Here is a 15,385-nt window from a genome sequence, read left to right as displayed (position 1 = left end):
AAAAAAAAAAAAAAAAAGATTCACAAAGCAAAGTATATGCAGTTTACATTACGATAGCAAAGTAGGACATACTATGAAGACCCTTTGAATTCTCTTGACAAGAAAGACAGAGATCTACCAGACCCAATTTTAAAATAATATTGCTGGTTTTTGCTCAATATGAATTAAAATGTCGTGGCTAATATGCAGATTTTACATATGGAGGACTTTAATTTTCAGTATTAATTAGAATTTGTTTAATATTACAGAAGCATTTAATGACACTTAAAATTGTACATCTATAGGTTATAATTAAATACTGTTTATGTAGTGGCTGTAATAGAAGTTACATTTATTTCTACACTACTAGTTATTCAAGATAACTAAGTAAATTTGAATGTCAGTTTCATTTCTATCCAGGAAACGGTATAAAATATGGAATTGTAGTAATGTTTTTGTAGTGAAGGACTTTGTTGTTATAAAATACATCATTCTTGGATTCCAAGTTAGGTATATCTATTTCTGATTGGTTTTTGGAGTATTACTAAAGCAGTCCTAGGTGAGTGAGATAAGCACTGAAATTATAAAAATTAAAGGTTCTAATTTTTTAATCACACGTATATTCATTCATTTTACTTAAACAATAAATATTTATTGATCACCTCTACTATGCTGGGTACTGGGCAATACAATAAATGAAATGGAAATGATCTCTGCCTTCACGAAGCTGTAGTTATTGCAGTAAATTGATTATCTTTGATACAAATATCATAGTTATAAAATAGATTAGATGAATTTTGAGGAATTTACTTCTAAATTTGATTCTTAAAAGTTTTTATGCCTTTGTAAAATTTTAGTGGCAACTTCAATAAATTGTAGCAGATTAAATCTGTTTACTGTTGCCTCCTTAATAAATCCCACAAGAGTAAAAGGAAAGGGATAAAATAGACATGCACTCAAAAGGGAAAAGAGAAAATAGCAACCACATTTTAGAAGATGGACAACAGTAACATGCATGGGAAGCCTAAAATCAGGCTCTGTGTACTTCCGACCCCCAGGAAAGGTTCAAGAATTGGAGTCAGGAGGTATCTCTCAAAGTAGGAATGCAGGTGATGCGGGACCCAGGAGGATTGATTGAAAGTCTGTGTAAGAAACAGGTGACCCCCAGATCCTATCTCTGCCCCTGTTCATAGAGGCAGCTGTGTCTTCCTCATCCTAAGGGAAGACTATAAAGTTCTGTGCATTCAGGGATAATGGGCACAGCTAAGAATGAGGATACGATACAGAAAATGACAGGTATGGTGAAAATGGACACACACAACTTTGAAAACTCCCTCAGCCGCTTTCTGCCACTTCACTCTGAGCACAGTGGCTTCCCAGGCAGGAGTTCGGAGGATTTTTCTCTGAGAAACCAAGAACAAAAAACCTGCAGATGACATCAGTAGTTTTGCCTCTGAACTGGCCCAGCCAGATCTCTCTATAGAACGCCTGGGACTTGGCAAGCCCAGCCTGTACCATAGAAGTGTGTTTGTGATAATCTCACAATTTAAAAAAATAATTTTGTAACTGTATTTCAGTGTCATTAATTTCCTCCATAATACTATCTGTTTTAAAATACTATTTTGAGAAGGGATCCACAGGCTTCATCAGAGTTCCAAAGGGGTCCTTAGTCTGTAAATGTGTAAAATTCCCCCTGCATAGAGAGATTTGATGATCACTTTCATTTGCTCATTCACTCCATTGATATTTGTTGAGGGCCTTCTATGTGCCAGATCAGTGGTCCCCAACTTTTTTGGAACCAGGGACTGGTTTCCTAGGAGACAGTTTTCCCACAGACTGAGGTGGGGATATGGTTTCAAGATTATTCAAATGCATTACATTTATCATTAGATTCTCATAAGGAACGTGCAACCTAGACCCCTTGCATGTACACTTCACAATAGGGTTGGCACTGCTAGGAGAATCTAATGCCACCGCTATCTGACAGGAGACAGAGATCAGGTGCCAATACTTGTCTGCTGCTCACCTCCTGCTGTGCGCCCTGGTTCCTAACAGGGGTTAGGGGCCTCTGTGCTAGATGGTAGGGTAGGTTCTGGTAGTATACTTATGAAAATAATCACTTAATGAATCCTCTGTTGGTAGGTATGTGTGGCTGATCATTTGGCGTGGCTGATCACTTGGCAATAGATAGAAATAGAGTTTGGCCCTGGGGAACAGCAAATGTTAGGACCCAAAACTAAACAAACAAATAAAAATCAAAGTTGACCAGAGTTGCTAGATCTTAATATAGTAATAAACATTAGTCAGAAATGCTGTGTGACAAGAGGAGAGTTTTCTGCTTCTTGTGTCAACAGCCTCCCCTCGAGGGGATGATGGGGATCCAGTAAGATACCATCGTCTTTGAGCACTTAGTGATTTGGGTACAAAAATGAAATAATAGAGTTCAAGCTGAAGTAGAGGAGTAATTGATAGGTGCCCTTATTTACTGAATACAGCCTTGCTCTAGGTTATGTTAATAGTTTAACATTACTATTAAGCTTAAGGGGTTGCATGTCTCTTTGATCCTTAGACTGCCTGCTCATTCTTCCTCTTAGCCCTACAGGACATATTGTCATTCTAGGCTTCAGGTTTAATTCTCAGGGCTCAGGTAGGAATTTTCCTTTGCTGAGTCCCCTAAAACTCGATCTAATGGTTCTTTGCTCTTCTGATTCCACCCAGCACCTGTTTAGGAAGTTTCTCTACCTAGACCCTTTCTACCTTAAAAATATTCCCATGAAACCATTTGATTTGATTAGATAGCATTCCTTTTTGGTTTCATATGTCAGCTCCAACTCAGCAAAATATATATTTTTGGAACAAGGTTCTTTCCACTCCATCCCTACTCTGCCTTCTTGGTTTCCAGGTTAAATATGTATGTTTATGATATGGTTTTACTGTGTCTCCACCCAAATCTCATCTTGAATTCCCACATGTTATGGGAGGGACCTGGTGGGAGGCAGTTGAATCATGGAGGCAGATTTTCCCCATGCTCTTCTTGTGATAGTGAATAAGTTTTACGAGATCTGATGGTTTTAAAAACGGGAGTTTCCCTGCACAAGTTCTCTTTCTCTATTTGCCTGCTGGCATCCATGTAAGACATGACTTGTTTCTCCTTGCCTTCCACCATGATTGTGAGACCTCCCACAGCCACATAGAACTGTAAGTCTATTAAACCTCTTCCTTTTGTAAATTGCCTAGTCTCAGATATGTCTTTATGAGTAGCATGAGAATGGAATAATACAGCAAATTAGTACCACAAATGGCATGCTGCTGAAAAGATATCTGAAAATGTGGAAGCCAGTTTGGAACTGGGTAACAGGCAGAGATTGGAACAGTTTGGAGGGCTCAGAAGAAGATAGGAACATGTGGGAAAGTTTGGAACTTCCTAGAGACGTGTTGAATAGCTTTGACCAAAATGCTGATAATATGGACAATGAATCCAGCCTGAGGTGGTCTCAGATGGAATGAGGAACTTGTTGGGGACTGGAACAAAAGTGACTCTTATTATGTTTTAGCAAAGGGACTGGTGGCATTTTGCCCCTACCCTAGAGATTTGTGGAATTTTGAAATTGAGAGAGATTATTTAGGGTATCTGGCAGAAGAAATTTCTAAGTAGCAAAGCATTCAAGAGGTGACTTGGGTCCTATTAAAGTCATTCAGTTTTAAAAGAGAAGCAGAGCATAAAAGTTTGGAAAATTTGCAGCCTGACAATTCAATAGAAAAGAAATTCTTGTTTTCTGAGGAGAAATTCAAGCCAGCTGCAGAAATTTGCATAAGTCATGAGGAGCTGAATGTTAATCACCATGGCAATGGGGAAATGGCTCCAGGCCATGTCAGAGGCCTTTGTGGCAGCTCCTCCCCTCACAGGCCTGGAGGTTTAGGAAGAAAAAATGGTTTCCTGGGCCAGTCACAAGGTTCCTCTGCTATGTGCAGTCTAGGGACTTGGTGCCCTATGTCCCAGCTGCTCCAGCCATGACTAAAAGGGGCCAAGGTACAGCTCAGACTGTTGCTTCAGAGGATGGAAGCCTTGGCAGCTTCCATGTGGAATTGAGCCTGTGAGTGCACAGAAAAGTCAATAATTGAGGTTTGGAAACCTCCACCTAGATTTCAAAGGATGTGTGGAAACACCTAGATGCCCAGGCAGAAGTTTGCTGCAAGGATGGGGCTCTCATGGAAATACTCTGCTAGGGCAATGTGGAAAGGAAATGTGGAGTCGGAGCCCCCACACAGAGTTCCTACTGGGGAACCACCTAGTGGAACTGTGAGAAGAGGGCCACTGTTCTTTAAACCTCAGAATGGTAGATCCACCAACAGCTTGCAGCACGCACCTGGAAAAGCCACAGACAATGAATGCCATTTCGTGAAAGCAGCCAAGAGGGGGCCTATACCCTGTAAAGCCACAGGGGTGGAGCTGCCCAAGGCCTTGGTAACCTACCTTTTGCATCAGCGTGACATGGATGTGAGACATGGAGTCAAAGGAGATCATTTTGGAGCTTTAAGATTTGACTGACCCACTGGATTTTGGACTTGCATGGAGCCTGTATCCCTTTGTTTTGGCCAGTTTCTCCCATTTGGAGTGGTATATTTAATCAGTGACTGTACCTACATTGTATCTAAGAAGCGGCTAACTTGCTTTTAGAGGCTTGTAGCTGGAAGGGACTTGCTTTGTCTCAGACGAGTCTTTGGACTGTGGACTTTTGAGTTAATGCTGAAGTGATTTAAGACTTTGGGGGACTGTGCTTGCTTCGGCAGCACATATACTAAAATTGGAATGATACAGAGACGATTAGCAAAAATTAAAAAAAAATACTTTGGGGGACTGATGGGAAGTTATGATTGGTTTTGAAATGTGAGGACATGAGATTTGGGAGGGGGCGAGGGGTGGAATGATATGATTTGGCTCTGTCCTTATCCATATCTCCTCTTGAATTCCCACATCTTGTGAAAGGGACCTGGTGGGAGATAATTGAATCATGGGGGCAGGTTTTTCCTCTGCTGTTCTCATGATGGTGAGTAACTCTCACGAGATCCAACGGTTTTAAAAACAGGAGTTTTCCTACACAATTTCTGTCTCACTTTACCTTCTGACATCCATGTAAGATGTGACTTGCTCCTCCTTGCCCTCTGCCATAATTGTGAGACCTCCCCTGGCCACATGGAACTGTGAGTCCATTAAACCTCTTTCTTCTGTAAATTGCCCAATCTTGGATATGTCGTTATCAGCAGCATGAGAATGGACTGATACACTCTACCTGCCTTCTCTTCTCTTTAACCCCTTCGTCTTTGACTATTTCTGTCACTGTTTAAGCATACATAGTCTTTCCTTCTTAACAGTTTTGAAAATAGGGAGATGAATGGACTGATAAATAAAAAGAAAAAAAAACTCAGAAAACCATATTCCTGCCTAGCTATTGTCTCATTGTTCTCCTTTGTCAATATTTGTCTCTTCTTACTTATATATCACTTATTCCCTTATCATTCCAATTCTGCTTATACCTTCCGCCTTCCATCTACTGAGGCTGTTCTTGCCAGCATTGCCATTGACCTGCATATTAATTCTTTTTAGTCACCTTGCTTGACTGCCTGGTAGTGTTGAACTGGAAATCACCTCTTACCTTGGCTCTGTGACACAACACCCTCCTGACTTTCCTTCTCTCTCTTACTGCCTTTTGTAGGCTTTTCCTCTTTGACCCTTGGGTTCCCCTCAGCTCAATCCTAGGTACTCTTCTCTTTTTATACTTTACTTTTCTTATATGCTGTTCATTTCCCAGTCTTCTCTTCTGGGCTCAAGACCCAAATATGTGAATGTTGTATCTCCACTTGACTCTTTCACAGGCTCCTTAAAATAAACATTTTCAAAACGGAAGTAATCTCCCACCCAGATCTGCTTCTCTGTCAGTATATCACAATTTTATATTATAAATTCTGGCCTCACTTGGTCTGGGAAATATTTTTAGTCTTCAGAAATTTACTGTTTATGTATGTTTGATGTTTCTGCTCATGGTATTATATTTATCTCTGTATATATATTAATTTAGTAATTCAAAAATCTTGGCGTATTTACCATTGCCAGGTATTGCAGTAGACCCTAGAAATATAATGGTGAACATAACACATTCCTTATCCTCCTGAGCCTATATTCTAGAGATTTTTGTCAAATATTCATATAAAAATACTCATACTATTATTATTATTATTATTTTATTTTTAAGACAGGGTCTTGGTCTGTTGCCTAGGGTGGCAAGATCTTGGCTCACTGTAACCTCTGCCTCCTGGGCTCAAGCCCTCCTCCGACCTCAGACTCCCAAGTAGCTGGGACTCCAGGAACATGGCCACTATGCCCAGCTAATTTTTGTATTTTTTGTAGAGATGGGGGTTTCGGCATGTTGCCCAGCTTGGTCTTGAACTGAGCTCAAATAATCCTCCTGCCTTACTCTCCCAAAGTGCTGGGATTATAGGCATCAGCTACCATGCCCAGACCACATAATTGTTTCTAGATAATGGTTTGCAGCCTATACATACAGGTTAAAGTAAATTTATTTTAGAAACTTTAAAAATATTTTATGATAATGAAAATTTGCTACTTTTACTGTTCTGTTCTCAACCACAAAATTCAGTCAATCTCTTGAGACTCTGAAAATAATATAACATTTCTAATTTGCAGGCCAGTATATATCTTCCATAGAATTTTTTGGTAGTATAGTTTTACATACATTTGTTGAGTTCTTACTTCCAGTCAGAGAATCTGGTAGTTATTGTATATTTGATTTTAACACTGAAGATTTAAAGACAATTTTTTAAAAGTGTGGGTAAAGTGATGATAGCTTCAAAATTGTGTCTGTTCTTATATAAGCAAAAAATGTCAAAAAGGACACATTCATGTTTATGATTAAATATGGTATATGCATTCTGATTTTATGATTTGATAATGAACATTTGAAAATTTTCAGAACAGATCATTAACATGAATCCCCAGGTAGATAAATACAACTATAAGATTCAGTCAAGAAAAATAATGTGTTGACTGAACAGTACAGAGTATCTGTTCTTAAAGGGAAAAGTCTATGGATTTATGACTTTTTATTTTTCTAGAAGTAGAAAAATCTAACTTGCTCAATTCAGATAATGTTATTTATTGATTCATTCTTTGAACATGTAAGAGACATTTTAGTTAGGGGGATCGTTTTCTGTTTCCTAGCTTTGGGACATTAGGCAAGTTACTTAGTCATTAACCTTTCTGAGTCTTAATTTTGTCATCTGTAAAATAATATTTAGCTTATCTACTTTATAGAATTGTCATACTGACACAATGAATTGATGCTTGTGAAAATACTTCTTAAAGTATAAAGCACTATATTAGTTCCATTTGTGGGAAGTTGAGTTAATAGGCACACATGTGAGTGGAAGTTAAAGGTCACGTACTGGCAGCTTATAGAAGATCTGTTTTCTCACTGAGTGTGAGGAAGAGAATGGACACATCGAAGTTTTAGGAGAGAAGGGATGATATAAAATAACCAACTAACGATGTGGGAGAGTGAATGGATAAGAGAAATGAATGTGTTTGCTGGGTACCCACATGAGATTCCTGATCATGAATTTAAAGTGAAATTGGCTGGGCACGGTGACTCATGCCTGTAATTGCTTGAGCCCAGGAGTTTGAGACCAGTCTGGGCAACACAGTGAGACCTCGTTTCTGTAAAAAATAAAAATAAAAAATTAGCTGAGCATGGTGGCACCTGCCTATATTCCTACTTGGGGAGGCTGAGCTGGGAGGATCACTTGAATCTGGGAGCCAGAGGATGCAGTGAGCCAAGATTATGCCACTGCACTCCAGCCTGGATGAACAGAATGAGACCCTGTCTGAAAATGAATAAATGAAAGAAATTGGTCAACCTGACTGTACGGTTTTCTCCAACAACATGTAGCTGCACTGGTGCAGGTAAAGAGTATGTGGTGGATTGAACTTAATTGTGTTTTAGTACTCTTACTTTGTGTGTGTGTGTCCATAAACAATATATACTATTATCTTGTTTTTTGAGTGTACATATATGACATATTCTAGTGCAAATTATTTTTTATTTGACCTATTCTTGAAATTTATCCAAGTTGATAAATGGGATTTCATTTAACTATTGGATAATAATCCTTTATATTAGTATCCAGTTTATCGTCTATCCTACTGAAGTACATTTAGGTTGTTTCTATATTTTCAATCACAGTGTTGCATTTTTCCCCCTGATGTTATTGATTTGTTACAGTTATTTAAGTATTATAGATACCTACGCTCTATAACTATATGTTTTGTAAATTTCTCTTCTAAAATTTTTACTTGTTTTCAATTTTGTTTCATGGTATTTTTTGCCATTTGACACTTTAATAAGATCCAATGCACTGATCTTTTCTTTTAAGGCTTATGTTTTTTGAATAAAAGTTTTTAAATTTTAGTTAAAAAACCCACAAAACAAAAATTACCGTCTTAACTGTTTGTAAATATAGGGTTCAGTAGTTTTAATAATATTCATTTTGTTGTATAACAGATCGCTAGCTTTTTTCGTCTTGCAGAGTTGAAACTCTATACCCACTGAACACAACTTTCCTTTTCCCCTTTCCCCTAACCCCTGGCAACCACCATTCTATATATTTCTATGAGTTTGACTACTTATGATATGCCATGTCAATAGGGTTATACTTTTATTTTTGCGACTATTTCACTTAGCATAGTGTTCTCAAGGTTCATCCATGCTGTAGCATGGGATAGGATTTCCTTCTTTAATAAGGGTGACTAATATTCCATGGTATTTATATGGCACATTTTGTTTATTCATTCATCTGTTGATGGACATTTAGGTTGTTACCACTTCTTGGCTATTGTGAATAATGCAGTGAATGTGGTTGTGCAAATATTTCTTTAAGAGTCTGCCTTCAATTCTTTGGGATATATAACCACAAGGGAAATTGCTATATCATATATTAATTCTACTTTTAATTTTGAAAATTTTTCGAGGAATATTTATACTATTTTCCATAGCAGCTGTACCATTTTACATTCTCACCAGCAGTGCTAAAGTGTTCCAGATTCTCCATATCTTTACCAACACTTGTTATTTTGGTGGTTTTGGGGTTTTTAAATTTTTTTCTGTTTTATTTTCTTGTTTTTGAGACAGTGTCTCACTCCATCGCCCAGGCTGATGTGCAGTGGCATGATCTTGGCTCACTGCAACCTCCGCCTTCCAGATTCAAGAGATTCTCCTGCTTCAGCCTCCTGAGTAGCCAGGATTACACCTGGATAATTTTTATATTTTTAGTAAAGACAGAGTTTCACCGTGTTGGTCAGACTGGTCTCAAACTCCTAACCTCGTGATCCACCCACCTTGGCCTCCCAAAGTGCTGAGGTTACAGGCATGAGCCACCACTCTCGGCCTGGTGGGTTTTGTTTTTTTTTTTTTTTTTTTTGAGATGGAGGCTTGCTCTGGCATCCAGGCTAGTCTGCAGTGGCATGATGTTGACTCACTGCAACCTCCGCCTCCCAGGTTCAAGTGATTCTCTGCCTCAGCCTCCCGAGTAGCTGGGACTACAGGTGCGTGCCACCACACCCAGCTAATTTTTTGTATTTTTAGCAGAGACAGGGTTTCACTGTGTTAACCAGGATGGTCTTGATCTCCTGACCTTATGATCCACCTGCCTCTGCCTCCCAAAGTGTTGGGATTACAGGTATGAGCCACCTTACCTGGCTGTGTTCTTGTTTTTATAGTGTCTATCCTAATGAGTGTAAGGTGAAATCTCACTGAAATTTTGATTTGCATTTCTTTAATCATTAGTGATGTTGAGCATCTTTTCATATGCCATTAACCATTTGTATTTATTTTTGGAGAAATGACTCTTAAAGTCCTTTGCTCATTTTAAAATCAGGTTAGTTGCAGTTTTGTTGTTTTTAGGAGTTGTTTATATATTCTAGATATTAGCTCCTTATCAGATATATTTTCTCCCATTCTGCAGGTTGCCTTTTCATTGTGTTTGTTTCTTTTGATTTGCAGAAGTTTTTAAGTTGAATGTAGTCCCATTTGTCTATTTTTGCTTTTATTGCCTGTGCTTTTGGTGTCATATCTAAACAATCATTGGCAAATTTAATGTCCTGAAGCTTTTCCCATATGTTTTCTTCTAGGAGTTTTACAATTTTAGGTCTTACATTTAGGGTATAAAACCAAGTGGAAATATTTTATATTTTTAATGCAGATAACCCAATTACCTTTGAAGTATTTGTTGATTAGTCAGTCTTTTCTTTAACTGAAATGCAACTTCTGTCATGTAACTACTTCCCCATGCATGTTCATGAGTCTGTTTTTAGGCCCTTCATTGAATTCCATTTGTCTGTTTCCCTTGCCCTGCATCAGAACCAAAATATCTTAAAGCATCTGACTGGCCGGGCATGGTGGCTTACACCTGTAATCTCAGCACTTCGGGAGGCTAAGGTGGGAAGATCGCTTGAGGCCAGGAGTTTGAGACCAGCCTGGGCAATATAGGAACACTTCATCTCTACAAAACATAAAAAAATTAGCTGAGTGTGTTGGTATATGCCTTTAGTTCCAGCTACTCGGGAGGATGAGGCAGAATGTTCACTCGAACCCAGGAATTCAAGGTTGCAGTGAGCTGTGATCACGCCACTGCACTCCAGCCTGGACGACAGAGCGAGACTTTATCCCAAAAAAGAAAAAAAAAGCCTATCACTTTATAGTAAGTCTTGATTCTGGAAAGGTGAGGTCTTTTTCCTCTTCACCCTCGCCCTACCTCCCTCTCCTTTCTCCTGACCTTCCTCCTCCCTCTTCACTGTCTTCTCTGTTCCTGGCATTTTCTGCTGCTCCTCATTAATTGTAGAATTGAATATAATATAAATTAATTTGGAGAGAACTGCAATTTTTGGATATTGACCCTTCCAATCAATGAATTTGCCTCAGTGAATGTTTATATCTTCCCATATATTTAGTTGTTTTGTATGTCCTTCAAAAATATTTTGTACTGTTATCTATAATATTTTATACGTATATTGTTAGACTTATTTCTATTTATACTTTTTGTTTCAATTGTAAGAATTTTCTTTAAAAACTGGAATATTTATGCTTTTCTTGTCAGAGCATAGGAATGTTGTTGACCTTATACATAAAGCATTGAATTCTTGTTAGGTTTACAAATTTATAGATTGACTTGGATTTTTGTATAGATGACTACATTAAAAAGAAAAAAATCAGAACCACTATTTGTAAGTAATAATGTCTTTGTTTCTTTTCATTTCTCATACCTTTTAGTTTCTGTGTGTTTGGGTGTGGTTATTTTGTTTGGGTTTGGCTTGGTTTTATTGCTTTGTCTACCAAGTTTTATATGTATATGTATGTATTTTTTTTTTTACAGTAAAGAACGTGTTTTAGCCATTTAGTATGGTATTTGCTGTAGGTTTTTGGTAGGTAAATTATATTTTTAGTATCTAGGAGTTTATTTATTGTTATAAGGAAATTCTTATGGTTTTTCTCTTTAACCCCTTAATGGTGTGAATTATGTGAATAGATTTTTTTTTTCTTTTTCAGTGTTAGACAGTCTTTCAATTCCTGGAACAAACATTACTTTCCATGATATATATGTTTTTGAACATTGCCAGATTTTATTTGCTAATATTTTACTTAGAATTTTATGTCTGAAAGCCTGTGTGGGTATTCTCTAATTGATGATGGATACAGGGTTTTGTATATTTTCATGAATATCATTCATATCTTGAATATCTTTACTAATGTTTTTCCTTCTTGATCTGTCAGTGGTAAGAAACAGATTTTAAAATATCTGTGATGATTGTGGATTTGTTCATTTCTCCTTGAAGATCTCTCCAATTTTTTTTTTTTTTTACATATTTTAAAGCTTTTCAAAAATTTTTAAGGATATTCAAACTTGGAATAGAGTTATTTCCTAGTGAAATAAATGTTCCTTTTATTATTTTGCAATGTAGGTAGTTTTAGTAATTATTTGGCTTTAAAGTTCATTTCTCCTCCTATTAATAAAGGTACTTCAGCTTTCTGTTGGTTAGTGCTGTCCGATACAACTTTTTTCATCTCTTTTCTTTCAGTCTTTCTTTGTCATTATGTTTTAGGTGTGCCTTTTGTAAATAACCTATAGCTGGATTTTATTTTTTGATCAGGAGCTTCTGTCTTTTAACTGGTGAGTTATGATACCTGTATATTATGCTTACTGATATATTTTTATTTATTTCTCTTATCTTGCTTTGTGTTCCTCTTTGCTTCTTTTTTCCTTTTTTCTGTCTTCTATGTAAATGATTAAGATCTTCTTATTTCATGTCCACCTAATGGTCTAGAAGTCATATATATTCTATTTCTATTCTTTCAGTGGTTAATTACCCTGATTTTATTTATTTATTTTTATACACAAGGCATTTGTATAATATTACCCTGATTTTAAACATGTGGTAGTCTGAAATTATGCGTTATCTCTCAGGTGATCATGACCACTACAAGAACATTAGAATGCTTCAACTTCAGTTTTTCATCTAATTTTCATATTATTTAGTATTTTAGTCCTACCTGTTAAATTTCCACAAATTAATCATTACTGTGCAGTTTTATAAATTCAATGCTTGTTTACATTTACTTACACATATATTTTCTCTGCTTATTCTTGCTTCTTGCATCTGAATTTTTTTCTTCCAAGTTCAGTTTCTTTCTGAAATACATACTTTAGATTTCTTTTTAGTAAGGATCAATGATTAATAAATTCTGTCTTTGTCTTAAAATGCTTTATTTTGCCCTGCGTATTAACTGATAATTTAGCTGCTGCATGTGAATAGATCTAGGAATGGACCTGTGAGAGACACACGCACACACACACACACAGAATGTGGCCACTTGTGAATATATTTTTATTTAATCTGCTTAGGACTTTTGGAACATTCTGGATAATTTTCTCAAATTTACTAAGTCTTTACTAAGTCTTTTTTTTTTTTTTTTTTAGACAGAGTCTCACTCTGTGGCCCAGGCTGGAGTGCAATGGTGCTATCTCTGCTCACTGCGACCTCCATCTCCCAGGTTTAAACAGTCTTCCTGTCTCAGCCTCCCAAGTAGCTAGGACTGCAGGCATGCACCACCATGCATTTTTGGTAGAGACAGGGTTTGAACGATGTTGGCCAGGCTGTTCTCCAACTCCTGATCTCAAGTGATCTGCTCACCTTGACCTCCCAGAATGCTGGGATTACAGATTTGAGCCACCATGCCCAGCAATTTTACTAAGTCTTGAGAAAATTATCCAGAATATTGCAAAAGTATCCTCTAATTTACTTTCTTTCTTTAACTGTGTCTAATATAGTTTAGTTTGCCTTTTTTATTGCCTCATTTCTGTATTTGCACAGCTCTATTTGATTCTTTTTCACATCTTTCTAATCTCTTTTATACTGCTCTTTTTTAAAAAAAACCATGTTTTTCTTCTCCTCCTGCTCCTCCTCCTCCTCCCTTCCTCCTTCCTCCTTCCTCCTTCCTCTTTCCTCCTTCCTCCTTTCTCCTTCCTCCTTCCTCCCCTTTCTCTTCTTCCTCCTCCTTCTCTTCTTTCTTCTTCTTTCTTCTTTCTTCTTTTTTTTGAGACAGGATCTCATTCTGTCACCCTGGCTGGAGTGCAGTGGTGATCATGGCTCACTGCACCCTCGACCTCCTGTGCTCAGATGATCTTCTTGCCTCAGTTTCCCAAGTAGCTGGGACTACAGGCATGAGCCACCATGCCTTAATTTTTATTTTTTATTTTTTTAGAGATAGGGTTTTTCCATCTTTCCCAGGCTGTCTTCTTTTATGTCTTTTATCTTTTACAAACAGCATACTGATGATTTACAGATTGTTTTTCTACTGTTTCAAGTAATCCTTCTGTTTGTTATGTCTGTGAAGTCTAGTTCACTCACTTGGTAATATCAGGACATCAGGGCTTCACAGGAATTCTGGGCAGTCTAAGTTGTGAGAACGTCTCTGGTTCTATCATTTGTCCCAGGGTGTCATCATGTTTTGCCAGATTTTTAGATTTCCCTACTTCTCCATGTGATTCGGAAGAGTTAATTCAGATCTGAAATCTAAGAAGCATAAGCCTAGGCATTTGAGATCACAGGAAGAACTTTGTTAAGCTAGGGCCTAGATGGAAACAAATGAGTGCCAGCAGGTAAATTTATTTTTCTATAGTTTGCTTTCACTGAGATTTAGCTTTGTTTGGTTTCAAGGTTGTACAGGAGTGGTAATTCTAGCTCATCTCATTTGAGCTGAGAGCCTCATCTTTTATCTTCACAGGGTATCAAAACTCAAGTTTCTGCATTGCTGAGACCTGTAACAACTCACATTTCCTCCCTTTGTGCAGCCACAGCATTAGGTCATATGCCTACCTCTCTGGTTTTCTGTACCTACTTCCTGGCTGGAACCCAGGAGTTCCCCTTTCTTTCTTGTGAGCATGGTCTTTGGCGATTACCAATGGAATATGTAATTAAAAGAAAAAAAAAACGTTTCTAGATTTTTATGTGGAGATTTGCCAACATTAACAGTCTTTCCAAATATGGGATGGGAAAAAAAAACCTGTTTTCATTGGTAATTTTGCACCGGAATTTATCTGTCACAAGCAGATATGATTAGGACAAAACATTGGCAAATGAAAGCTAGGAATGATTTCATCTAAGCCTTTATTGAGAAATACTTGAGTTCGGCCTTTGAGTTGCTGTTGGGATTCTTCCTTAGAAGGAAACCAGTTTTTTATCCAGTGTTATCTGACCCATTTCTCTAAGGAGCAACGAAGTGTCCTTGATTGGCTAGTCACTTAAGACACATGAGTATTTCATATTATCTGCTAGTATGTTGCACGCATCCCACTCCTGCTGTTTTTGTTCATAAGCAAGTAAATTTTCATTCACAATTTTTAAACTCTGTGACAACTAATGTTGCTTATAGAATAGTATGGTCATAAATATCAAATAGGTTGTCTCCTTGAGAAAATTGTTACTTGAGAAAATTACTGTATTTTGAACAAATAGTAAACCATAATTATAGTAGAATTATTACCTTGAAGTCTTTCCTACCCCTATCAGAGACTCTGGAATATGTTTTTTTGTTGTTGTTGTTTGTTTGTTTGTTTGTTTTTGAGATGGAGTCTTCCTCTGTCACCCAGGCTGGAGGGCAGTGGCATGATCTCTGCTCACTGTAAACTCCAACTCCTAGGTTCAAGTGATTCTCCTACCTCAGCCTCCTGAGTAGCTGGGATTACAGGCGTGCGCCACCATGCCTGGCTAATTTTTGTATTTTTAGTCGAGACAGGGTTTCACTGTGTTGGTCAGGCTGGTCTCGAACTCCTGACTTCT

The 15,385-nt window shown here is 37.5% G+C and overlaps 1 protein-coding gene across 4 annotated transcripts in view; it reads left to right on the top strand.

Annotated features, from left to right (window-relative positions):
• The window catches only part of RPS6KA5 (ribosomal protein S6 kinase A5), a 190,437-nt gene that overhangs the window by 114,251 nt on the left and 60,801 nt on the right, over window positions 1-15,385 (top strand). The window contains exon 1 of one of the 4 annotated variants that reach the window (XM_017546938.2): window positions 11,912-12,216. The exons of the other annotated variants lie outside the window; for them this stretch is intronic. The gene's annotated coding sequence lies outside the window, so the exon portion shown is untranslated. Of the gene's footprint in view, window positions 1-11,911; window positions 12,217-15,385 lie in introns of those variants that run through there. 4 annotated transcript variants of the gene reach the window in all.

Source organism: Cebus imitator, unplaced genomic scaffold (genome assembly GCF_001604975.1).
Source record: "Cebus imitator isolate Cc_AM_T3 unplaced genomic scaffold, Cebus_imitator-1.0 Scaffold193, whole genome shotgun sequence".
Taxonomy (NCBI): Eukaryota; Metazoa; Chordata; class Mammalia; order Primates; family Cebidae; genus Cebus; species Cebus imitator.
This window is presented reverse-complemented; position numbering and strand designations above follow the sequence as displayed.